The sequence below is a fragment of the Ursus americanus genome, chromosome 8, assembly GCF_024610735.1.
Source record: "Ursus americanus isolate L20-20 chromosome 8, mUrsAme1.1.p, whole genome shotgun sequence".
NCBI classification, from domain to species: Eukaryota; Metazoa; Chordata; class Mammalia; order Carnivora; family Ursidae; genus Ursus; species Ursus americanus.
This window is the reverse complement of record NC_142134.1, coordinates 42,993,608-43,019,748: the sequence shown is the minus strand read 5'-3', so window position 1 is coordinate 43,019,748 and position 26,141 is coordinate 42,993,608. Positions and strand designations below refer to the sequence as shown.

Below are 26,141 nucleotides of genomic sequence, written 5' to 3'. Positions count from 1 at the left end.
AGTTGACTTTGGGAGCCATTCCTAAATTCATTCGTCTGTTTTGGACTCTGAGAGTGAGCCAGAAATGGAGTTCTCCTTTTTCTTCAAATCACTGACCCTAGTTTTGTCAAGACACTTCACACTGATTAACTGCAGAGAGAAACGGGAGGGATCAACAGGCCGCTGCAGAGAAAACGCCGCAATTTCAAGAGCAGTAAACAGGCTGCGGTAAGGCTTCTGTGATGATGGCCTCCAGTGAATTACGGAGAAATCTAAAAACTATTGTTTCAAGCTATTAGTATAGGTTTTTGAAAATTCAGCAGCAGTTCACTGATGCTGTGCAATGTGATACGCTTCTCCCAACACGAAGTAGGGACCATTTCTCTGAACCTGGCGGGGCTGGCCCTGGCCTCTGTGGGAGTTCCAGAGCCGAGGCACTGCGAGCCTCCGCAGCTTCCCCTCTTGCTCTCTTGGAACCTTGAGATGGCCGTGCCGCAAAGAAGCTCTGGCCAGCCTACGGGTGGATGAGAGGCCTCAGGAAGGGAAGGGGCTCTTGCCAATAGCCGGCCCCAACTCCCGGACACCTGAGTGAGGCTATCTCGGACCTTCCAGCTCAGGGAAGTCTCACAAGTGATCCCAGACAAAACCTGCAGAGGAATAGCTCGGCCAACCCCCAGAATTTCGAGAAATAATAAATGGTGGTTGTTTCAGTCACTGGGTTTGAAGTGGTTCATCATCTAGCAACGGTGGAAGCATATGGGGCCTGGACATTTTAATTCAGTATCTATCCTTTCTCTTTTCTAGTGTTCTGTGTATAGCAAGCCTCCTTCTCTTTTTTCTTACCCCCCCCCCCCGCTAGAGATCTAGGAAAACACATTCCCTATATGGACACAAGAAATTCCTAAGTACTACACGCTTTACAAAGTTCGCAGGAGACAAGACTGCAAAGGCAGGCCCTGGGTCTTCCGCCTCCTCTTCAGGACCCTGCAGCCAGGACAGCACCGTAGGGCCAGTGGAAGATCAGCATATGTTGACCAAATTAAGTATCTCGTGGGACACCTATTGCTGCTTTCATCTCATTTTCTTAGCACTTGCATGTGTCACAAAACGAATGGCTGGTTGGTTTGGCTTACCTGGCCAGAGCCTCAGATGTTCCTCTGTTGCCTCGCTTTTCCAAATAATAGTTCTCAAAGCTCCAAGCCTGGAAGTAGAGAGTATCTCCCCAGTGGGTGGAAGACTGGGTGTACTGGTCAAGAGGGTAGTGATTACAGATATATCAGTGGCAGGGGCGGCCAGAGCAGCAGCTAATCGCTACGGCAGTCATTATAATAATCACTTTCCATGAATTAACTAATTTAGTCCATTAGTCATCACTTCCATAAGGAAACCGAGGCACAAATGTGTTCATTGATCTGCCCAAGCTAAGAGTTAAATGGCAGAGCCTTAGCTCTTAGCAAACACTCTGGCTCTAAAAGTGGCTAATTGTATAGTTACAGCTAAGGAATAGTTAAGGTTCAAATAGTCATTTAGACAAGTTACCTAACAAGAAATCACCTATAAATTATAATCTCCCAAGCTTTTAAATATCACTTGTTCTTCTCATTAGTCAAGAAACAAGTATTACTGAGAGCGTAATAGACGTCTGTGCTTGTACACGGAAAGTCATAAAACTATGAACCAATAAAAAAACATCAGATAAGAATCTTGGCTCTAAAGGTACTTACACTAAAGAAACCAGACTTATTCAATGGAATAACCAAAGAGTAGGACAAGATTAAAAAAAGAGAGAGAGAGCACGCACACAAAGGAGTTCTGAGACCTCACCTCTTACAAGCAAGAATCTGAATCATATTTCAAATCGTCCTCTCCCCTCAAAGCAAAACCACAGCTTTCTTTTTGGATGTCACAGCACTAAAAGCGGTTTAATAGGCCAGACTAACCTGTGTTAACAACTAGAATAATCTCAAAAAAGAAAATTTACTTTGGGATTTAAGATAATCAAAACTGATTACTTCTCAAGAGGCTTAGAAACCCAAAGCTGTAAACACAGCTGGGGAAACACTTGAATGTGGGTCCATAAAAACTCCAGTGAATAATCCATCCTTCTGCCTCATGACGTGGACACTACACCACACACGTGAACCTATAGGAGAGCAGTAAATATTTTTATACAACCTTGTTGGCGAATAGGAAAAAAAATGTCTAGAGCTGTGCCCACCCACATCTTCTACATGTGTAATGTAACTATCTTTCTTGTTTTATTGAAGTAAGGGCTGAAGGATTACATTCAGCCCAGGCACTAAATAGTAACACAGGGATGTGGTACGCCAAACCTACACAGACTGGACTTTTCTTCTGAAAATTTAGAGTGCCAATAGAATTATTTTTGATCGGTTGAAAAATAAATGTTCTACTATTGGTCATCCAATAGTCAACAGCAGCATTTGCTCTAATGTTCTCTATTAGAATAATTTTGACTTATCAAGACCTTTTTCTCCCAATGGAAGGACAGACATTTATATATTAACAATGATTATCTCTGGCAGTGAGCTTAGGAGTGTTGGTTATTTATTTCTGTTTTTTGGCATTTGTGAAATTTTTCAAAATAACATAGTTTTTGTAATAAAAAGATATGATTTTTTTAAAAAAGCAATCAACCTACTTAACTTCCTCACGGCGGATATTCCTACACTATTTACATAATTTGCCCTTAACTACTGTGCTCGGTGCATTTAAAAACAATTTCCCTTCTAGGAGCATTCCTATGATCCGTTTTCACTTAAATCCAGAAATGCATGTCAAGGCTAAGAATATTTTGACACAGAACTTGAGTCTTGGAAAAAAGTCACTCTGAGCAGGAAAGAAATGATATCTTAAAAATTCCTTTTTCAGATGACTTGCTGTGTAGTTCATTAGCAAGAGACACAAAAAGTACTTTCTAAAATAATAATGACCCAGAACCTTGCTCTTTGACATAACAAGGCTCTGTTTTTGCAGGTGGCCTTCTAGTCAAAGAACAGAAACTGGAAGCATCCATTGAATTGTCCTGTTTACATGTGTTGAGTCATGCTAATGGAACAGAACTAATCAAGCCCAGGGTACAAAGCCCTTTATGTGAAGGAAAAGGACCGGCCTCAGATTCACTAACGTCCAGATGCAAACACTTTCACGGGCCTCTGCAAAGACACCGACCTGCTGTGGGTGACCTCGAAGGCAGAGCTGGACACGACATAGCGAGTGTGCGCCACAGACAGAATTTTAAGTTTTCTAGTGGCCACAGTTTAAAAAGTAAAAATAAATAGGTAAGTTCATTTTAACATTATATTTAACTATACATATCCCAAATAGTATCATTTCAATATTAAAAATGTGTTTAGGTAATATATGTTCTTTTTTTTTTTTTTTTTTTAACTAAGTTTTGAATTCCAGTCTGTATTTTCACTTACATCATAGCTCTCTTTGGACCAACTGCATTTCAAGAGCTCAAGAGCCACATGTGGCTAGTGGCTACTGTATTAAGGCAACTCTAAGATGAAAATGTTATTCTTACCAAGTAGGATTCTAGGGTCTTAAATTTTTTTTTTTTACGTTGAGATATAACTTACATACTATGAAATTCACGTTTTAAAGTGCACAGTTTAGTGATGTTTAGTGTATTCACAAGACTGTCACTCTCTAATTCTGGAATATTTCATCATCCCCAAAAGAAATCCCATACCTCCATCAGTCACTCTCTATTCCCTTCTTTCCCCAGCTCTGGCAACCACTAACCTGCTTTCTGTCCCTATGGATTTGCCTATTTTGGACATTTCATATAAACAGAGTCATACAATACGTGGCCTTTGTATCAGACACCTTGCACTTAGCAAAATGTTTCCAAGTTTCCGCCATGTGGTAGCATGTATCATTCGTTCCTCCTTGGGGTTGAGCGCTATTCCATGGTGTGGATATATACCACATTTGGTTCGGCTATTCACCGACTGATGCACCTTTGGGCTCTTTCCACATTTGGCTACTATGAGTGGGGCTGCTAGGAACATTCATGTAAAAGTTTTTGTAAGAACACACGTTTTCGATTCTCTTGGGGATCCCACCTGGAAGTGGGATCACTAGGTCAGATGGTAACTCCATGTTTAAGTTTTTTAAGGAACTGCCCAACTGCTTTCTCAAGTGGTCGCACTATTTTACATTCCCAACAGCGATGCACGAAGGTTCCAACTTCTCCAACATTTGTTGTTGCTGTCTTTTTCATTATAGCCATCCCAAGGGATGTGAAGTGTAAAACTTGTTAACAAACCCAGGAGTCAGCTAATGTTTTTATCAATAAAGAAAATATAAAAACTGTGGTCACAGAAATGCAAAGGGGTCTGTGATAGTCCCACAGATTTAAAAAGTTAGGGATTAAGCTTACATTTGCCACATTTCCTTATAAGGAAACACACTGTGGCTTTGTTAAGAAGCTGTTTTCTTCTGGGCATTCAGCAAGTGAAGGGAGTTCCTTTAGCAGTAACAATTAATACATATTTGCAATTCCTGATTGTTTTCTTTCTTTTTTTAAAATTTTATTTTATTTAAATTCAATTCATTAACATATAGTATATTATTAGTTTCAGAGGTAGAGTTCAGTGATTCATCAGTTATGTATAACACCCAGTGCTCATTACATCAACTGAGTGTTTTCTAGGTAGTTGCTCATGTGAACCCTCACGTTGGCCCTAGTAGGTGGGCACTGTCACCATCTTCATCACAGATGAGCACTCTGATGCCTGGAGGGGTTAACTAATTTGCCCATGATTCTACCACTTTGAGGGCATGCTCTTAGTCCTTAACTTACTTGATCTTACTTGTTAACACCATCTGGTAGGAAGTAATCAGGGATCTCCTCTAGACCAGTGGTTCTCAAAGAGTGGTCCCCAGACCAGCGGCATCTGTATCACCTGTAAGCATGTTGGAAACGCAAACTCAGGCTCCATCCCAGACTTACTGAATCACTAGCTCTGGGAGTGGGATCCAGCAATCTGTCTTAAAAGCCGTCCAGGTGATTCTGACATATGCTAACATCTGAAAATCACTAATCTAGAGCAAACATATCACGGGACCGAAGTTCACGGAAAAAACTCGCATAGGTCAGATACAGCGGTAGGTGTTGGGTGCACGCACTTTGTGGAGTCAATGCTGAAAAAGACATAGCTGTCCTTCCAGTGCTTCGAGTCAAATGGATCTGATAGGTGGGTGAAGCAGCATCCCCTCACAGTGCAACAGGCTCTAAATTAAGGTAGGCACGTGAGGCTCCACCCAGCGACGGTGAGAAAGCTGTCTGGTGGAAATGACTTTCAAGCTTCCAATAAACTTAGAAAGCCAACATCGGTTTCAAGTTATCCAAGTATATTTGTTACTCCTGTTATTTTTTTGGAAAGAATCCCTATTCAAGAGCATGACCTTCAAAACACTTGATTAACCAGCTCCTGCTTATGACCCCTACCTTCATCTCCTCCTTAGCTCCTTGCTACTCAAAGTGGGGACCACAGAGTACACTGACATCACCCGGGCGCTCGCTAGCAATGCAGAGTTTCGGAGCTCACGCCCGACCTGCAGAATTAGAATGAGCATCTTAACAAGATCCCTAGGTGGTTTGCATGCATCTTAAAGTTTCAGAAGCACGGCTTCAGCTACTGCGAAGGACCTAGCAATTTCCCCAAACTGCCAAATTATGTTCTCTATGCGGTACCCTCTGCCCAGAGTGCCCTTCCCTCCTTTGCCTTCTCCGCCCCCCAGAGAAGCTGGACACACTTTCAAGGCAGCACGCTGGTTGTGGGGTGTTTAATGACCTACTGGTTTTCAGTACCGGTTTGTGAGCTTCTTCAGGACAGGGAGACCGTTTTATTTTCTATATAATTTGCAGGGATTCAGGACCTACTTGCTGCCTTGCATATAATGGACGCCCAGTCGATGTTCATCTGAGAAAACATTGTGTGGAAGAGGGAGATGCGCCAACTACTGGCGGTAGATGCCACGTCACACAGTTCTAGTCAGTTGGGAGGCTCATTGGTGTTCGAGAGGATCAGACAAAGCTAGGGAAAAGGAGGTGGGGAAGTGGCCAGAGGTGAAAAAGAAAATCTAGTTTCTAATTTTAAAAAGTTTACATTATGATTTCTCATAATTTTTATTTCCCAGATCCCACCTCAGAAGACAGAGGCAGTGAGGTGAAATGAAATGATGAGCGCTGGGCTGCGGGCCGGGTGCCGAATTCATTCCCTGCTGCCTTGCTTTGGGCCTCGCATTTCACCTCCCTGGGCTCTGGCTCCTCACTAATAAATGAGGGAGTTGGACAAGCAATCCCATAGGTCTCCCCCCAACCCCACCATAGATCTTCTTAAGCACTAGAATTCTACTATTTGTGGGTATGGAGGCAAGGTTTGGAAATTAGGGTTTTAGTCAAACAGGCCTCTGGAGGCTAATAATGTTTTCAAAATCTCTTTTACAGGCAAGTTCCACTCAGTGTATGTTTCTCCTCTTTCCCTAGATATTTTTTAAAACATTATTTATTGTATATTTAGTTTTGCACGAGAAGGCAGCTATTGAATGCAATCTGCTTCAGAAAGACGTAGGTACGTCATAAGCCAGGAAGAGCGGATTTTGATCCCAGAAGTTGGCATCTGCAATAAATCCAACTTTGTTCTGAGTGGCTGAGTTCCTTAGAAAACCTACTGACGTTTCAAAGAGTGCATCGATTAGAAAATACTGACAATTTTCAAAACACTAGCCTTGCATGTTAATGCCCCGGTGTCGTGAGCGTGAACAGTAAAGCACTGTTGGCGCACACTGGGCCCCTCTCACGCATGAAGTATGTCAACCTGACGGGCCTGTGGAGACTACAGCTCTCCTTGTTTCTCCGTCATCCCCTACCCCAGGGCCAGCAATGGACCATTATCCCTCAGTCTGACATCTGAGGCGAGAATCTGAATGCCAGGAAGGAAGTTTTCCAAATCGATGGAAAAACAAAATCCTCTTATTACAACAGGATACAGTAAAGAAAACAAAAAAGGAAGCTCATGTGAGGGAAAAGGTTTAAGTGGAAACAAAAAATATTCTGAGGAAAACAAGATACCATAGTCACAGTTACTTGTATTTACTGGGGAAAATCCAGCATTGCTGGAGAGACTAGGGGAAGGGAGAGAGGCGTCGCCTCTGTCACCGGCAAGATGGCTCATCATTGTCTGTGTCACAGGGCTGGAAACTGGAAGTCAGTAGCATGTTCTTTCACAATTTTGTCTCTCTTAGACATAAAATATTATTCTTTGGGAGGGGAGTGTTAATGAGTTTTGCCCAGAATAATTTCGGTTGCACAAGAGCTTGTCTTTTTATCACCTGGAGATTAGGAAAATATCGTATGGAGCTATTCAGTCATCAGGGGCTTTAATCACTTATCCTAGCTCGGAACTGGAGATTTCAAAATGGTGCGCTGATGTCATCCCCCAGGACTCGTCATCCTAGACGGGGTTCACGGAGCTGCGTACCTAGTATGGCTAGAGTACATCCAAGTCAGTCAGTGTGAATGGCTGGGCCAAAATGCACGCTAACTTCATCTCAGTTGCACCAGAGGGTGGGAGGGGAAGAGATTCAACTCCACATAACAGGAGGAAGATGAGTCACGAACAATTCTTGTACAAACCATATGTGCTTCTCAGTTATTTGTCAAGAGTATTGTGACGAAGTGGTAGGAAGAGGGTTATGATGGAACACAATATAATTTTAACCAATTGAGTTCTCAGTCACAGGACTATGAATGTGTTTTATTTTTGTTAGAGCTACTGAGAATTTGTAACCACCAAGAGATTTACATGTAGTTCTCATATAATCCTCACTCAGTATACGGGTCTATTACTGTTGCCGCCTTACAGAAGAGGACTGCGAAGCACAGACGAGTTACACGGCTTGCCCAAGGTTGCACGGCCACTGAGAAGCAAGGCCAGAATTTAAACCCAGGTCTACCTGCACCTGGAGCTCAGGTTCTAGGTTTTGAACTTCTTTTAGTTTCGACTACAGTCTTGCAATGAAAGATCTCTAGATAGGTAGTTATTCCTCAAAGGAATATAGGTTTTTCTGATTTCCAAGTTCCTTGTGTAACCTGTGCTCTTAACGTCATCCTTTCTGCTCACCTCAGAACCGGGTCTGTTCCTCCTTTTCTTGGGCTCCTCCAGGCTCTCCTTATGTTCTCTCTTCTCAGTACACACACGCTCAGTTTCCCTTATATTGGGTAATTTGTTCCTTTTTTGTACCTTTTAATGATTAACCTATTTCTCTCCTTTCCGTAACAGCCTCTGAGCAGCGACTTCACAGTTTGTAATACTGTATTGTATACTTGAAAGTTGCTAAGAGTAGATTTTAAAAGTACTCATCACAAGGAAAAAAGTTGTAACTATGAGTGGTGATAAATGTTAATGAAACTTTTTCTGGTAATCATTTTGCAATATATATGCATATCAAATCATTATGCTATATACCTAAAATTAAAATACTGTTATATGTTAATTATAAGTCAGTAGAAAAGGGATGGTTGGCCTAAATGCAAGAACAAAAGCTATAAAACTCTTAGAAGAAAACATAACAGTCATTCTTCATGACCTTGAATTAGGCAATAGTTCCTTAGAAATGACACCAAAAGTAAAAGCAACAGAAGAAAAAAAATAAAATGGTCTTCATCAAAATTAAAAACTTCTGTGCTTAAAAGGACATCATCAAGAAAATGAAAAGACACCCATGTGAGACAATGTTGGTAAATCACATATTAGATGAGGGACTTGTATTCAGAATATATAAGGAATTCTTATAACCCGACATTAAAAAGACAAGGAAGCCAACGAAAAACTGGGCAAATGATTTGAATAGACATTTCTCTAAAGAAAATACAAAAATGGTCAACAGCACATGAAAAGATGTTCAGCATTATTATCAGAGAAATTCAAATGAAAACCATGATAAACCACTTCACACTAGCTAAAATTAAAAAGACAATACAAATGTTGGTCCACAATGAGATCTCACTTCACATCAATGACGAATGGTTATTATTTTTAAAAAGATGGTTATTATTTTAAAAAAACAGAAAATAACTAGTATTGCCTAGGATGCGGCAAAATTAGAACCCTCGTGCATTGCTGATGGGAACATAAACTGCTGTGGCTGCAGTGGAGAACAGTATGGCAGTTCCTCCAAAAAATTAAACATTGAATTACCATATGATCCAGGAAATCCACTTCAGAGTATATTTTTAAAAGCATTTCTATACGCGAATAATGAGACTGAAGAAAGAGAAATTAGGGAATCCATCCCATTTACAATAGCACCAAAAACCATACATTACCTTGGAACTAACTTAACCGGAGACGTAAAGGACCTATATTCTAGAAACTATAAATCACTCTTGAAAGACATTGAGGAAGACATAAAAAGATGGAAAGATATTCCATGCTCATGGATCGGAAGAATTAACATAGTTAAAATGTCCATGCTACCCAGAGCAATCTACACTTTCAATGCTATCCCGATCAAAATACCGAGGACATTTTTCAAAGAACTGGAACAAATAGTCCTTAAATTTGTATGGAACCAGAAAAGGCCCCGAATCGCCAAAGAACTGTTGAAAAGGAAAAACAAAGCTGGGGGCATCACAATGCCGGATTTCGAGCTGTACTACAAAGCTGTGATCACAAAGACAGCATGGTACTGGCACAAAAACAGACACATAGACCAATGGAACAGAATAGAGAACCCAGAAATGGACCCTTGGCTCTTTGGGCAACTAATCTTTGATAAAGCAGGAAAAAACATCCGGTGGGAAAAAGACAGTCTCTTCAATAAATGGTGCTGGGAAAATTGGACAGCTACATGCAAAAGAATGAAACTTGACCATTCTCTCACACCATACACAAAGATAAACTTCAAATGGATGAAAGACCTCGATGTGAGACAGGAATCCATCAAAATCCTAGAGGAGAACATAGGCAGCAACCTCTACGACATCAGCCAAAGCAACCTTTTTCATGACACATCTCCAAAAGCAAGAGAAACAAAAGATAAAATGAACTTGTGGGACTTCATCAAGATAAAAAGCTTCTGCACAGCCAAGGAAACAGTCAAAAAAACTAAGAGGCAGCCCACGGAACAGGAGAAGATATTTGCAAATGACACTACAGATAAAAGACTGGTATCCAAGATCTACAAAGAACTTCTCAAACTCAATACGCGAGAAACAAATAAATCATAAAATGGGCAGAAGATATGAACAGACACTTTTCCAATGATGACATACAAATGGCTAACAGCCACATGAAAAAAATGTTCAAAATCATTAGCCATCAGGGAAATTCAAATCAAAACCACACTAAGATACCACCTTACGCCAGTTAGAGTGGCAAAAATTGACAAGGCAAGAAACAACAATTGCTGGAGAGGATGTGGAGAAAGGGGATCCCTCCTACATTGTTGGTGGGAATGCAAGTTGGTACAGCCACTCTGGAAAACAGTGTGGAGGTCCCTTAAAAAGTTAAAAATTGAGCTACCCTATGACCCAGCAATTGCACTACTGGGTATTTACCCCAAAGATACAGACGTAGTGAAGAGAAGGGCCATATGCACCCCAATGTTCATAGCAGCAATGTCCACAATAGCTAAATCGTGGAAGGAGCCGAGATGTCCTTCAATAGATGACTGGATTAAGAAGTTGTGGTCCATATATACAATGGAATATTACTCAGCTATCAGAAAGAACGAATTCTCAACATTTGCTGCAACATGGATGGCACTGGAGGAGATAATGCTAAGTGAAATGAGTCAAGCAGAGAAAGACAATTATCATATGATTTCTCTCATCTATGGAACATAAGAACTAGGAAGATCGGTAGGGGAAGAAAGGGATAAAGAAAGGGGGGATAATCAGAAGGGGGAATGAAGCATGAGAGACTATGGACTCTGAGAAACAAACTGAGGGCTTCAGAGGGGAGGAGGGTGGGGGAATGGGATAGACCAGTGATGGGTAGTAAGGCGGGCATGTATTGCATGGTGCACTGGGTGTTATACGCAACTAATGAATCATCGAACTTTACATCAGAAACCAGGGATGTACTGTATGGTGACTAACATGATATAATAAAAAAAACATTTAAAAAAATAGAAGAATTGAACTCAGTGACTCAAACAGTTATTTGTGCATCCATCTTCATAGCAGCATTATTCACAATTACCAAAAGGTGGGAGCAACCCAAGTGTCCATCAGTGGATGAATGGATAAACACAATGTTGTATAGCCATGGAATGGAATATTCACCCTTCAAAAGGAAGGACATTCTGACACATACTATAACATGAATCAACCTTGAAGACATTACGCTAAATGAAATAAGCCAGTCACAAAAAAACAAATCCTGTGTGGTTCCACTTATGTGTGGTCTCTAGAGTAGTCAAATTCATAGAGGTAGAATGTAGAATGGTGGTCTCCAAGGGCTGAGGGAGGGAGGAATGGGAAGGTATTGTTTAATGAGTAAAGAACTTCAGTTTGGGGAGATGAGAATATTCTGGACAGGGATGGTGGTGGTTACACAACTAGTTGATGTACTTAATGCCACTGAACTGTACACTTAGAAATGGTAGAAAAAATATGTATTAAAAATAAACAGGGGTGCCTGGGTGGCTCAGTCAGTTAGGCATCTCCTTTTGGCTCTGGTCATGATCTCAGGGTCCTGGGATGGAGCCCTGCTTGGGGCTCCCTGCTCAGTGGGGAGTGTGCTTCTCCCTCTGCCCCTCCCCCCACTTGTGCGGGCACCTGCTCTCTCTCTCTCAAATAAATAAATAAAATCTTAAAAACAAACAAATGAACAAATAAACAAAACCAACCAAGCAAACTAACAAACAAAATGTTGGTGAGGATATAGAGAAATTGGAACCCTTATATATTACTGAGTTTGTAAAATAGTGCAGCCATTTATGAGTTCAGCAGTTCCTCAAAATGTTAAATAAAGTTACCATATGACCCAGCTATTCCACTCCTAGATATACATACCCCAAGAGAACTGAAAATATATGTCTACGTAAAACTTTGCACAGATGTTCATGGCAGCATTCTAATTAATAGCCAAAAAATGGAAATAGCTCAAATTTCCATGAACTGATGAATGGATAAACAGTGTGGTGTATAGCCACAAAACGGAATATTATTTGCCAATAAAGAAGAATGAAGCACTGACCTGTGCTACAAAATGGATGACCCTTGAAAACGTGATGCTAAGTGTAAGACATGTGACACAGAAGGCCACATATCATATGATCCATTTAAAAGAAATGTCCAGAATAGGCACATCCATAGAGATAGAAGACAGCTTAGTAGTTTCCAACAACTGAGCAGAGAGGGGAATAGAGAGCGACTGGTTCTGGGGTTTCATTTTGGGGCAACGAAGATGATCCACAATTTGATGGTAATGGTCGTACAACCTTGTAAATGCACTAAAATCCACTGAATCACACACTTCAGAAGGGTGAGTGTTATGAGATGTGAATTATAACTCAATAGAGCTTCTATTTGTTCAAAATCTTTAAAAGATTTTATTTATTTGTCAGAGAAAGAGAGAGAGAGAGAGAGAGAGCACGTGCACAAGCAAGGGGAGCGGGTAGGCAGAGGGAGAAGCAGGCTCCCTGCTGAGCAAGGAGCCTGATGGAAGGATTCAATCCCAGGATCCCAGGATCACGATCTGAACCGAAGGCAGACGCCTAACCGACTGAGCGACCCAGGCATCCCTCAATAAAGCTTTTAAAAAATAAGTAGAAATTAGCTACTGGAAAGATAGTATTCACTTCCTCACTCATTTATTCATCAACCCTGTATGGAACACGCTGCAAGCCAGGGACAGTGTTAGGTGCTGGGCATAACAACATTTTGAAAAGATCAGTCAACTTTGGCGCGGAGACAAGATTGAAAGGGCACCAGAAGCCATGTGGACAGTGGACAAAATTGGGAGCTAGCCCATAGAATCACATCTCTTCTCAGTTAAAAGTCCTTTCTTTCCATTCTTTTCACCATAAATAGGCACACCAAAGAAAGGAGACAAGCTCTTCTTCAGCTCATTTGTGATCCAAAGAAGCTCTGAGGTTTCTTAAGGGCTTCAGAAAAGAGCTTTAGAATCATAAAAACCAAAGACTTGAGTGTTAATTCTACTTTTGAAATCTAATGAAAAACATACCATATGCCCATCTTTGCCAAGAGTCTGAAATGGACAGTGAAGCTAGAATCGCAGCTAGTAGTCTGGAAGACCGAGCTTTCATTCTTCAGACGTCTTTGACAAAGAAACACTATATAAACATCAGCCAAGGATCCGAGGCCAGTTTGGTTGGACAGGAGTGAGGGGTAGGAGCACCACAGACTCCAACAGGAGCTCTTCAAATCGGCTACATTTGCCCCACGTACACACACTGGGTTTTGAGGGGGCCTCGGCATGGGACAGCTTAAGCTTTGCACCTGGCCTTTGTCTCATAGGCCAGGGGTGTCTTCAGGGAGGAGGAAAGTTTTGCTAGTGGGATAAGCATCCCCTGGATGCTGTGAAGGAGACCAGGTCTGGAGTTTTGATTACCTGGGAGCTTCCCCATCTTCTTGACTCTCTTATTGCGGTCCTTGATGGCACAGGAAAAAAAAAAAAAAAAGTTGAATTCCCTTCCAGATAACTTTGAGTTGACTCTCACATTAGCATTTCCATGAGAATTCCTTCTAATTATGAATGCTTATTTTGAAAGTAACAATCACAAATCAACAAGATTTCTTGCTTTGAATTGATGCACCTTGACTCTAATGAATGAAATAATCCCAAACTAAATTCCCCCATGCTAAAGAAAATAAAATTCAAATAGAAAACAGCCAAATAATTGTTGAATGAATACATGAAAGTGAAGTAATTTATTTCTCTTCTTTATCTGTGCTTATGGTTAGGTCAGTCTTGAATCCACCCATCTCTGAAGATGGCTGCCATAATCTGTTCAGATTTACTGCTCTGAACTGCTGTTGCTGCTTCTCTCAAGGATCTGGAGGTCCTTCATTGAGAAGTCCTGCACCCTCTTCATGAGCCAGTCCTCTCCCTGCCCTTTCCACTTGATTATCCCAGGATGGGTGTTCAGTGGGAGCACTTAGCTCTGGTCAGTTGGCCTGTGGTTTACATCATCCTGACTCCACAAGTCTCTGAGGAAATCTGCATTTAGGAAGCAATGAAGACAGATCAGGGTATCAGTTGACAGCTCTCCAACTTGAAGGTTTTCTATAGCACCTCTTCAAGTTTTCAAGTGGAAGTGAAAATTAAACTCACTGGGAACAGGATCATCTCCAGGATTTCTGTCAGGCAAAGCTTGAAGGCAGCCATGTAGTGGGAAGAATGGGGGCAATAGAAGACTTTTCTTGAAGTTGTGGCCACATGGCAAGCATGTAGGTAGAGAATGTTTGGGCTGACTAGGGGGCTACTTGAAATGGGAGGGTGGGCCAAGGCCCCTTCTCCTTGCCTCTAACCCCCCCCCCCCACCGCCCCTCGGTGCATCCACAAACAGAATCAGGACCGGAAGCTGTCCCTAGCAGGAGCCTGAATAATGGCTGCAAGGTCCTCCCTACCGAGAAACAGACCAAATTCATGCCAACTGTAGCAGAGGAGCCATTTCAGTGCTGAGAGCTCCCTCTGGCTCCTTCTGCCCTTGCTTTGGCCCATCCTTTCAAAACTGTCTCCGGCAGTGCCAAAGCATGGGTGCCCTCCAAGACCTGGCAAGAAGCGTGTTGTAAATGACAAAGTCCACCTTCCAAATGGTTTGTCAGCACATAGGCGCCCACGGCGACTCTGAACCAGTGGCAAAGTTGTGTGCCCTGGGCACGTAGCAATAAAGCTAGACGGTAGGTGAGAGACGGGCTCAGACCTGGGAGCTGGGAGAAAAGACACCCGTTCTCTGTGTTTGCTCAATCTGTGGGGCGATTCGAGTGGCAGTGCTTGGTCTGTGCCCCTCCCCCGCGATCGCAGCTACACAGCACTGAGGCCGCACCCCTGGCTTGGATAGAGCTTTTCGTTTTGTTTCACATTATAGGCACACCTTAATTTTTTAAATGGATGATACCATTTTTGAAAAAAAGGGGAAAAAATCCTCTTTATGTATCCACAATAAAGACCACAAATATGTCTGTTTTTCTCATTCCTCCGAAATACTGTCCTATTGAAAAGCCAGAATCTACACAGTGCACATAGTCTCATGTCTGTTATGTTCCATTGGTCCAGAAAATAAAACAAAGAAGAATCTTCAATTATCTTTGGAAACATGAATATTTTCTCATGAAAATAGTTACTTGGTTAAAAAAGGGGGGGTAACAACACTGTGCTTCAGCTATATAGTATTTTAGGAGAGCGAGCTTAAAATAGAGGCTTTTGAATTAATTAGCAAGCCATTCAAACATCCTGTCACTCGGACCTGGATGCTTCTATGGTCAATCGTCATTATTTGTGGATTCCATAGTTGTAAATTTCCCCACTTACTACAATTTATTTGTAACCCAAACTCAGTATTTGTGGTACCCCCATACTCTTCCATGCACATGCTCAGCTATGTCTTCCTTCCTGTTTCAGCTCAACAAATGTACTTTTCATGGTCTATTTAGTGCCACGGTTTTTGTGCTATCTGTTGGTAATTTTGCTGTCTAAAATGGCCCCTAAGCATTGTGAAGTGCTGTCCAATGTCCCTTAGTACAAGGAAGCTGTCATGCGTCTTCCAAAGAACATAGGTTTCTTAGATAAGCTTTGTTCTGGCATGAGTGATAGTGTGTTAGCTGTGAGCCCAATGTTAAAGAATCAATAATATATATTAAATAAGGTGTCTGAAGCATGAAACAAGGTTGTTTATTGATTGCTGAAAATGTGACCAGAAACTAGCAGGAATCCAACCCTGTATTTCGTCTAGGAGCAATGGTTCAGTATTTGCTAATTTAGTGTTTTCAGTGACTTTATAGGACATAATTGCTAGTAATACCAAGAATCAACTGGATCGGCTTTTAGATCTTGGAAGGGGGCATTGAGACAGGGTATGGGAACCAAAAACTAGGATGGCTCAGGGCCCACCTGGCTGCTACGTTTGGGCAAATCAGTCCAGGTGAGCCAGCAAGGGGAACTATGAGAACTTTGCAGTAAGTTCCACTGGGCTAGAAGTGCAGCCCAAGGGGTTAGGTCAACACAGAGAAGTGTGTGTGTGTGCGTGTGTGTGTGTGTGTGTGTGTGTGTGATGTGTGGGGGGAGGAAGTCAGAGGGCCAAGAATGTGGGGAGTACAAGTACTGGGAAATAATGTCAGTATTAAATGGCTGGTCTTCATGGGACCTATGTGCCTGGTGAGGGGAAGGATCAGAGTGAGATGGGATGATGCCTGAGCTGTCTTCACCGGGTAAATTAATTCTGAGTTTAATCTCAGGTACAGTAATCTCTTTTCCACCCACCAGTTTCGGGAGGAGCCTTCTAGATCTCCAACAGAGCTGCTAAGGAACACCTGAAGAAACAAAAACATTCCTGGAAATTCTAGTTCCACTTACATTTGATGGGAAATGTGATCATTAGCTGTCAAAGCAATAGTGAGAATCTCTTCTCTCACCTCCGCTGCTACTGTCCATGGAGGCTCCCTGTCCCCTTATTAGGACTCTGATCCCAACACAGTTCCAAATCTCCCTATCCTGACATGTGTCTCCGTGGATCAAGTTTTTAAAAAAATCCCCAAGCCACTGTCCCTCCTCCTTGGCTGCACATGAAAAGCATCTGGGGAACTTAAAAAAACCCCAAAGTCAGACCCCCACTTATGACCCATCAAATCAGAATTTCTGGGGGATGGGATTTGAGCATGGTTATTTTTTTAAATGCCCTAGGTGATTCTAACCTACAGGCCCAAAATGACTGAGGAATGCCTAAAATAGTAATTCTCAATCCTGCAATTAGAATCACCCAGGGACTTAAAAGAAATCCCAGGTTAATAGATTCAGAATCCCTGTGGAGGCAGAGGGAGGCTAGGCATCGGTATATACATATTTAAAAGTCCTTGAGAATCCTTGGCTTAGCGAGATGCGGCAGTTATGTGTTTGGAATTTTAAAATAAAATCCCCTGGAGAAAGAAGAGAAAACAGGAGAGTGGAGAGAGAATTGGTGATAAATATATGAATGTGGTAAAGGTGAAGCCAAGGATCCTGGGTTCTCCGATTCTTCTAAACCATTGACTCTTGACCTGGGAGGGAGGAAGGGACCCACTGAAGGGAGCAGTATGGTTTGGGGGCAGATACAGGGCCACATTATCACAGAAACTGCCCTAAGTGAGGTCTGCTTCCTGCAGATTGGCTGAGAGACTGGCTACCACAGTGGCCAGGCCTTCAGAACTGGCATGGCACTCAGAATGGGCTCTTCGGTGACCTCGGGGGCAGTGGCTACTTCTCTTCTGGACTCCCCTTCTCCCTCCCCTTGCGCAGTCAGAGCCTGGTAGCAGAGTGCAGAGAAGATGCTGTTGCCCAGTGTGGATCACGCAGAGAAGATGCTGTTGCCCGGTGTGGATCACCGTCCCTGGGCTGCTCTACCTGTCCTCCAGCTGTTAACGACGTACAGCCCCCTGCTTCTCCAGAGACCCGCCTTCTTCTACACAGTCACTGCTGAGAGGTGACACCTCTCACGTCCCCCCTCAGCAAGAGGGATGGCCACAGATAATGACTGACAGGCATGGGTGCCGAAGTCTGACTCCCTTGCCTCAGGGTGGGATGAATTCTGAAAGGGATTTCATGTTTCCCACTGGATCAGCTCAAGCTGGAGTAACTGAATAATATCCTTGCTTAGAGTTTTCCCTGCCTTCTCCCACTTCCCTCACTCCCATCCTGAGAACGCTTCCTCGGGAAATCCTTCGTATAAGAATCCTTGTCTCAGGTTCTGCTTCTAGATAACCTGTCCTAAAACAAGGAGTGATTATATAGTATGTGGACGATGGGGAGAGAGGGGTGGAAAGAATCTCAACTTGGGGGTCAGATATGTCTGGGTTCAGCCCCAACTTCATCACTTCTTAGCTGCATGAATCCATCAAGTGACCTGAACACCACGATCTTCTGTTTCCTTCTCTATAGACCATGGGACAGCCACACATGGCTTGTAAGGATGTCACGATGATGGCATTAAGTACAGGAGAGTGGATGTGAATGTCCACCTCACACAGCAGGGATTTAGTCATGTCAGTTTCCCTTCCCTCTTGGAACTTTTGCACCACCTTCCTCTGAACTTGGCTCTCCACTGTCCTCTTTGGTCGCCCTTGCACTAAGGTTTTCTTAGGCTCTCCTTACTCTTTCTCCCCTTTTATATCTTCTTTTTACTCTCTCCTTTTTCCCAAGGTCTCCACCTCTTGTTTTTTGCTGCACTTTTCACATCCCCCAGCCACAATAAATGAAGAAAGATGCGCGGCGATGTCCAGAAATACAGACCCTTGTCCTGTGGACCACGGCCAGGGAAGCTGAAGTGAGGTTATCAGTTTTTGCCAGCTCGGCAGAGTGAGGTTGGGCTTAGTTTTGTAAACAGGACTCAGGGGGCTGCTTTGTGGCTTTTCCTGAAATAGTATTTAGCCAGAGAAGGATATGTTATTTTCCTTCTAAGATGAAAATAAAGACCATTAAAAACCAATCACACTAGTGCTTGACATAAGAACCCTCATCACCATCAATCTTCCTCATCTGGGCCAAATGGTGGACCAGAAGGGAACTAATCCCTGCAGTTCGGACATAAGGCAAGAGTTTACTGGCTCAGCCACAAACTGGTCGTGGGACCTTGGGGAGATTGCATAACCTCCTTAGGGCCCAGTTTCTCCATCACCAGAAAGGTTATACAGCAAAATATATGCCAGCTACATCACATGGGACCTCCTAGAATTCATGAAATATTATGTGGGAAACCCTGGAACCCTGTGCAGAAACTGATTGAGAACAACGTATTTTGTTGTTAATATTCTTATTAATAACACTGAAACCATTGCGAATCAACTCAGTAGGGCATGGAGGGTACTGTAAATCACGTGTGTCACAATAACATTCTACATTGAGGATGGTGGGAAATCTGAAAGTCCTATGTCAGCTTTGAGTATTATTAGCTGGTCAACTAGATTTTTATAATAATAATTATTATCATAAGCCTCGTGGAACAGGCTGAGCTCATTAATACTTTTTTGTCTGCCCAGCTTATTTTTCTATTCTTCTGGCATTGGTATGTCCTTCCCTCCGGGAGCTCCTTCTCCGCTGCCTTGTCCTCGTGGGGCTGCAATCTTAGCCTGTCATTGCCTAATAGATTCACTACTACACCCCGTAGGAAGGGCGGGCACGTGACCCAGCCTCGGTGGCTGATTCATCAAGTCAATCAGAGTCTTTCACCAGCGTTTTGGAATGGGGGTTGGGCGCAGAAAGGTAGCACCCTCCACCATTCTGAAAAGAAGCAGTTAGTTCGAGGCCTGCCATCTATCTTTCTTGTCACTTGGGGTGGGGGTAGACAGAACGCTGGCAATCCACTGTGTGGGCGGGAAGTGCAAAGGCAGCTGTGGGAGAGAAACAGGGCGCCGACACTGTTTCAGCTGGAGCCCCACTCTGGACTTCTCCGTTTTGTGAGCCAAAGAAATGCCTCTTTTTTCTCACGTAAGTTTGAACTGGGGTTATTTTATGTAACTCACTACTATGTTTAAAAGAATTCATTTGATTAAGAAACATAAATTTCCATTTAGGAAAGTGTTTTCCTTCCTAAATATCTTATAGTAAGGAATATGTGTGATGAGAATAGATGGAGTCCATTCGGTGCACATATATTGCAATTCTTACAATATTATCATAAAGAGAAAAATAATATCTCGGCAGACATTATGTATGATTTAATATAAAACATGTCTATTGGGAAGTAAGTGCGTGATTTGACCAATATTCTATCCAATGCATTAAAAACAAGCCTTCTTGTAACAGGCTTTTCCTACCGCTTCCCGCAGGGTGTTTCAGAACACCACGAGCTTGGGAAAGTCGTCACAGTGAAGGTTGTCCCCGTTCTCTCTCACCAGTGCGCTTCTAAGCGGCCACAGACCTGAGATCCTTTAGTCTGGCTTGTATTCTCTGCCCAGAACATTAAAGAACCCCCAAGAGACTGAAAACCAAAGTAGAAGTCTTCAATCTTGGGTCTCACGGTTTTAGTCTAGCACTTGAACTATCAGGGGTGTCGTGTCCATTTCATTCAAGTTCACATTCCTCACATCTGTTTTAAACACAAATATATGTACTTCGTGTCCCAACCGTGGCTGGGAAGATGTTAAAGCTGTAACTATTTATTAAGTGTGCATAAGACGGCAGTGTGGGCCTATAGGGGAACTAGAGTATTGGGCCCCACTTCTGGCTCCACGGCTCATTCCTGTGTGAGTTTGGGCAAGTCCATTAAAATCTCTGTGTTCCCGAGTGACATTTAAGAAAAGGAGACGTCAGTCTTTATTGGCCAGCGCCCCACAAGTAATAATGACTGGGGACAATACCTGCTATTCAGAGCGGAAATCAAAGGGGAATCTCACCGAGACCACACATCTATTCCTTTTTCTCTTTCTCTCTTTTTATTTTTGTAAGGGAGGAGGCATGGTGGAGCAGGAGGGGTGTATCCTTGCCTGGCTTGGGGGAAAACAGAACTTCATTGTCTCAAAAACAATATCAGCCAGCACCTGTTCATGCATGTCACTGTGGTAAGAAGACAACAGTGTGAATAAAGTGGCCCCGTTTGCCATTCCTCTCAAAGATCCCAGGAAAAGTGATGGCAAAGCAACTGTACCAGCATCTCCGAGACATCGACGGGCCCCTCTTGCACCTTAGAATACAATGAGCAGGGCTTTGAGGCAGGACTTGGGTGCTAAGGTGATTCTCTTCCCTACTCCTGCGGCCTTAAATGAATTATTTCACCTCGTGAGTCAGGTGTCAATAAGAGTAAAACGGAAATGGTCATGCCCGTACGTATGTGTGTGGAAACACTCGCACGCAAGCACCTAACAAAATGGCGCATAGAAGCAGCCTAATGAATTCCAGTTTTCTCCCCTCTTTCATTTACTCACTTACTTTGCTAGGAATTTGGCAGTAAGATAGTAAGTAAAGCAACCTCCGTACTTGGCTATCAGGGAGGCAGGCCTTCGGCCCTATACGCACAATTAGCTGTTCCCATCACACGTCCATATTCAGACTCCAGAGATAGTTCTTGGATTTATATTGACCCTTTGCATCAAGGAACGAACAAACATATATGAGAAAACATGGTCAAAATCTCTATTTAAAGCATCTGTTTGAAGTGAAGGTATTATAAGCTTTTTCTTGTAACCTCCCCTCCCCACAAAAAAAGAGCAACTGAGGTGATAACACAGACGACCCAGACAGAAGCAGTTTGGGTTATATTAATGACTTCGGACTGAATTATCGTCTCAATGTGCTCACTTTCATTACTGGGAGGACAGAACATATGCTAAAGCAGTTAAGTGAGAGGAAGTCCAACTTGTACTGTCAAGGAACCTCATGATGCAAATAAGAGAATCCCAATAATCAGATTCCATGCACCCTCACAGCTGCAATGTCGTAAATATGCGACAAGGACTGCTCTAGCCCCCATGAAATTCGTGTTTTGTTTTCCTCAAAGCAGTAGTTCTCAAACTCTTTTTGGAAGCTATTTCCAACAGCAAAAAAATTTAATAACCCCCTAAACCAAAATGTTTGTACCACCATTGCATGAAAAATATAACCTGCGTCGTAGGAGTCATGGTACGACTTTGATGAAATTTCCTGAGGAACTGCCAAAGTAAGAAGATTGATCTATTCCGGGAGCAAGGCATGATAATCGTTCCCTAATTTGCAAGGGGTGGCACCGTACATGTCCTGTCACACACGCTTTGTCACAACAAGCGTGCGACATGGCGGCATTGCTCAAGCCCTAGAAAACCAGGAAGCAGGCGTCATTATTGCTGCATCTCATCATTTCTCTGATGCCAAAGGGTGGACTACGTTCCTTTCTTTGATGTACCACCCAGAAAGAAAACAAAATGCTGTCAATTAAACCACAACACATCATCAGCGATAAAGAGACTGCTTGAGATATGTTACGATGTGAAAGAATGAGTGTCTTAGACCTGATGAACTATGGACTTTCCCTTCTACAGACGAGGGAACACATGCCTCACTCAAGGTCAGGCTGCTGACGGAGACAGAAGCCTGAAGCCCCACTCAAACTCAGACCTCCTGACTTCAACCTGAATGGGCTCCACGCAAACACCCCTATGGTTCTGAAGATGATCTTGGAAGCGAGACAGAAGGTTCCTACCAGGTATTCCTGAACATGCCACTTAAGAAAGAAAGCATCTGTCATGATAGCTTGCAGCCATCATGGGGGCATTTTTAACCAGAAATGACAAATTACTTTCAAAAGGGAAGGATGAATGGCCAACCACCTTCTGTCTTCACAATATCTGGCATTAATATAACGGAGGTACAGTCAATCCTATTCTTGGATTCCATATTTGCCAATTCATCTACTCACTAAAATTTATTTGTGAGCCCCAAATCAATACTCATGGCACTGTCACAGTCTTGTGAGGACAGTGAAAAATACGAGTGACCAGCTGAGGTCCGACAAAATGCCTTATTCCAGTACTTGTACTGAACCTTTTCAGGGTCCACTGAGTGCCACATTTTTTGCATTTTTTGCTTTTTTTTTGGTGATTTTGGTATTCAAAATGGTCCCCAGATGTACATTTGATGAGCTGTCCAGTGTTCCTACACGCGAGAAGGCCGTTTTGGCCTTATAAAGAACATAGGCGTGTTCGACATGCTTCGTTCAGGCCCGTGTTCTTTGTGCTGCTGGCCATGAGTTCAATGTTAATAAGTGAGCAATACATATTAAATAACATATCTTTATACAGAAACACACATAGGACAAGGTTATGTATTGGTCAATCGATGAAACTGTTGGAACCAGAGGCTCACAGAAACCTGACTCTGCATTTCCCCTAGGAGTGCTTAGTATTTAATGAGAATTGACTGTTTTGAGGTATTAAAGTGTCAAAAGGACTGTTTCTTCTGTTGCTAACTTTCCAACCATTCATATCTCATGACTGCAAATACAGTGGAGAAGTCAAGTTACAGGAATAATCAGGAGTTTTTACATATATGCATGTATGTGTGTATACATATATACACATACATATATACACACATACATGCATATATATAAATACACACACATATTAAGTAAACAAAAAATTATGCGCAGTGACAAGATCTGGAGGGAAACAGAGAATAAAAGTATGACATGGTGGGAATATAGGTTTTTAAACATTCAGGCCCAAACAGAGGCTGGTGGGGTGACAAAGCAGCCCAGAAAGCAGCACCTGGGAGGTGATGCCTGCTGAGATTTTCTTCTCCTTTGGAGTGCTTCCTTGGCTGTGGAATAAGACTTGATTACAGCGGAAGCACGGAATTCTGTATAAGCTTCTCGAAATTTCTAGCCTTCTTTTTAAAAAGTCAGTAAAAAAAAAAAACACGAGGAGGGAGAGGAAGAGGAGGAGGATGGAGAAAATGAGTCTGGGATCTTGGTGTTTTTCTCCTGAGGATAGAGTGCTGGCAAGCACGTCAAACACACACTTCTTTGCTAAAAATGAGGGTTCAAGTCTTTTGTTTTATCCCTTGATGTGATATAAATGATAAAGAGCCTTCAGTTACAGAGGGACCGCCCTGCATCTGTAATCCTGAAAGATGTATCAGTTCAGGGGGAGCTGCTGTCAACGGTGCGGACAACCAACAAGACTGCACCATTATGGAAATACTGCGCCTCCCCGGTCTGCAAAAGAGGACTCCCCACATTCACTTAAGGAGGAAGGAGAGTGGAGGGCCTTGGTAGGCCGTTTGCTTCCTTGTGGCTGGTGACTGATTTTCCACAAAATTGTGCATTGGCTAATTCTCACAAGAGGTTTTAAAAATGAAGCTAGGGTTTCAGGTTCGACTCACATGAGCTGCCTTTATTCGGACAGTCTTTGTTTTCCCCAGTCTGGTTGGCCGTCCTTCCGGGGGGCCTTCCTCAATCCCTGGCGGGGGCTGAGGCCCAGCCGTTGTTCGGGATGAAAAGGTATTGGAAGGCCGTTTGCTTTAATTGGAGCCTGCACCTGCAGACCCCAGCCTCAGAGGCAGCTCGCTCTGCTGCTGCTGTTGCTGTGTGAGTGTGTGTGTGTGTGTGTGTGCATTTGATTTCCTCAATGAACACTGGGATACGGCTCAGCTTTTTGGCCTGAAAATGCTGGAGGGGATCCAAGCTGCTTGGTCACGGTCACTTTCTCTGCTCTGGGCGGGGAGGCACTCTCTTTTCTCTCCTCTGTAAGAAGAAGGGATTTTGCCATGCAAATATATCCAGTGTGCTTTGACCTAATCTCTTCTGGCTCTAAGAGGCCTTACCCAGATGAAGGGGGCCTTCAGGTTGTCTGAGGGGTGCCGAGGCAGGGCTCTCTCCCACCCGTGAGTTGCTGCATTTTTTATGAGTTTCTCACACTTCACTCCAGTAACACTATCCAGGCAGTGACTACAACCTCTGTGCTCAGCCTGACGAGAGGGAAATGGAGAAATCAGCCCAGTGGGTCTCATGAATGACTGTGCCTCTGTCCCCCTCCTGACACCCTGGCTCCAGAGCTCCTTCCTAAGGCGCATATTCAGTGTGGACTATCTGACCGACTTTGGCATCTGGAGGTGGCCACGCCATCATCACCACCACTGAGATAATGAACATGTCCGTCACCCCCAGAGGGTTCCCAATGCCCCTCGGTAATCTCCACCCCCCACTTCCTCCCCCACCAGCAACCTGAGGCAAACATTGATTCGCTTTCAGTACCTATCGATTAGTTGCATTCTCTAGAATTCTATATAAGTGGAATCAGATAGTAAGTATTCTGTTTGGTTCTTTCCACTCAGCATAAAGAATGTGAGATTCATTTCTATTGTGTGTATCAACAGTTCCTTCCTTCTTACTGCTGAATAGTATTCCACTGTGGGGACGTACTAATCTGTCTATTCAGTCACCCGTTGATGGGCATTTGGGTGGTTTCTAGTTCTGGATGATTACAAATAAAACTACTAGGAATACATGGGCACGAGTCTTTGTATGGATATAGGCTTTCTTGTCTCCGAGGGTGCAATGGCTGGATCGTATGGTAGATGTACACTGAACTTTTTATGAGCTGCCTACGTGTTTTCCAAAGTGGTTGTACCAGTTTGCCTTCCCATTAGTACTTCCGCTTCCTACATATCCTTACCCGTATTTGGTATGGTCAGTCTTTTTCGGTTTAGCCATTCTAATAGATATGTAATGATATCTCATTCTGGTTTTAATTTGCTCTTTTCCTAATGACTAATGATATCGAGCATCATTTCCATGTGTTTACTTGTTATTTCTATGTCTTCTTTTGGCTAAGTGACTGTTGAAATCTTTTGAGCCTTTCTTAAATTGGCTCCTCTATTTTTCTCATGGTTGAGTTTGGAGAGGTCATTATACTATTTCTCCCAGGGATATTTTTTTATTTCAAGAATTATCCTGGAATAGAAGACACTACAAAGAAAAGTTTCATAGAATTTTTAGCACTAATCAGAGCATGTGCGGAATAATTTGGGGGCCCAGGGCCTTCTAGTCCCTGGAGATAACACTCCATATGTGCCATTATAATGATGAAAGCAGGCCTCGCCAGAAGTCCAGACAGGTCGAGGCCACATCCATTTTTGGAGGCTCTTGGGGTGTTAAACATGGAAGAAATTCCAAAATAGACATATGAAAAGTGTGATATATTTTAAATGTATGTATTGAGTACATTAATGCTTTTGACCAAATGCAAAAATTCAACATGTATATAACATTGGAGATGATGTCAAGATTTTAAATTTGAGGCCCAAAGTGGGGCCTGAGACAAAGGGCTTTCCTGGACACTGGAACTTCTGATAGGCCATGAGAGACCAGCACAGCTTGGGGCACTTCTGATGTACCCCATATACCCTTGGGGTCACATCCGGCATGGCTACTCTAACCATTTATGCTTGGGGTCAAATGAATGCTACAGAGATGGCTATACAAGAAAGGAC

At 42.9% G+C, this 26,141-nt stretch overlaps 1 protein-coding gene and 1 pseudogene across 4 annotated transcripts in view; both read right to left on the bottom strand.

The window, feature by feature from the left end:
• Window positions 1–26,141, bottom strand: part of LNX1 (ligand of numb-protein X 1) — a 198,890-nt gene that overhangs the window by 134,393 nt on the left and 38,356 nt on the right. The gene's annotated exons all lie outside the window — the stretch shown is intronic.
• Window positions 1–26,141, bottom strand: part of LOC148109573 (uncharacterized) — a 47,258-nt pseudogene that overhangs the window by 7,452 nt on the left and 13,665 nt on the right.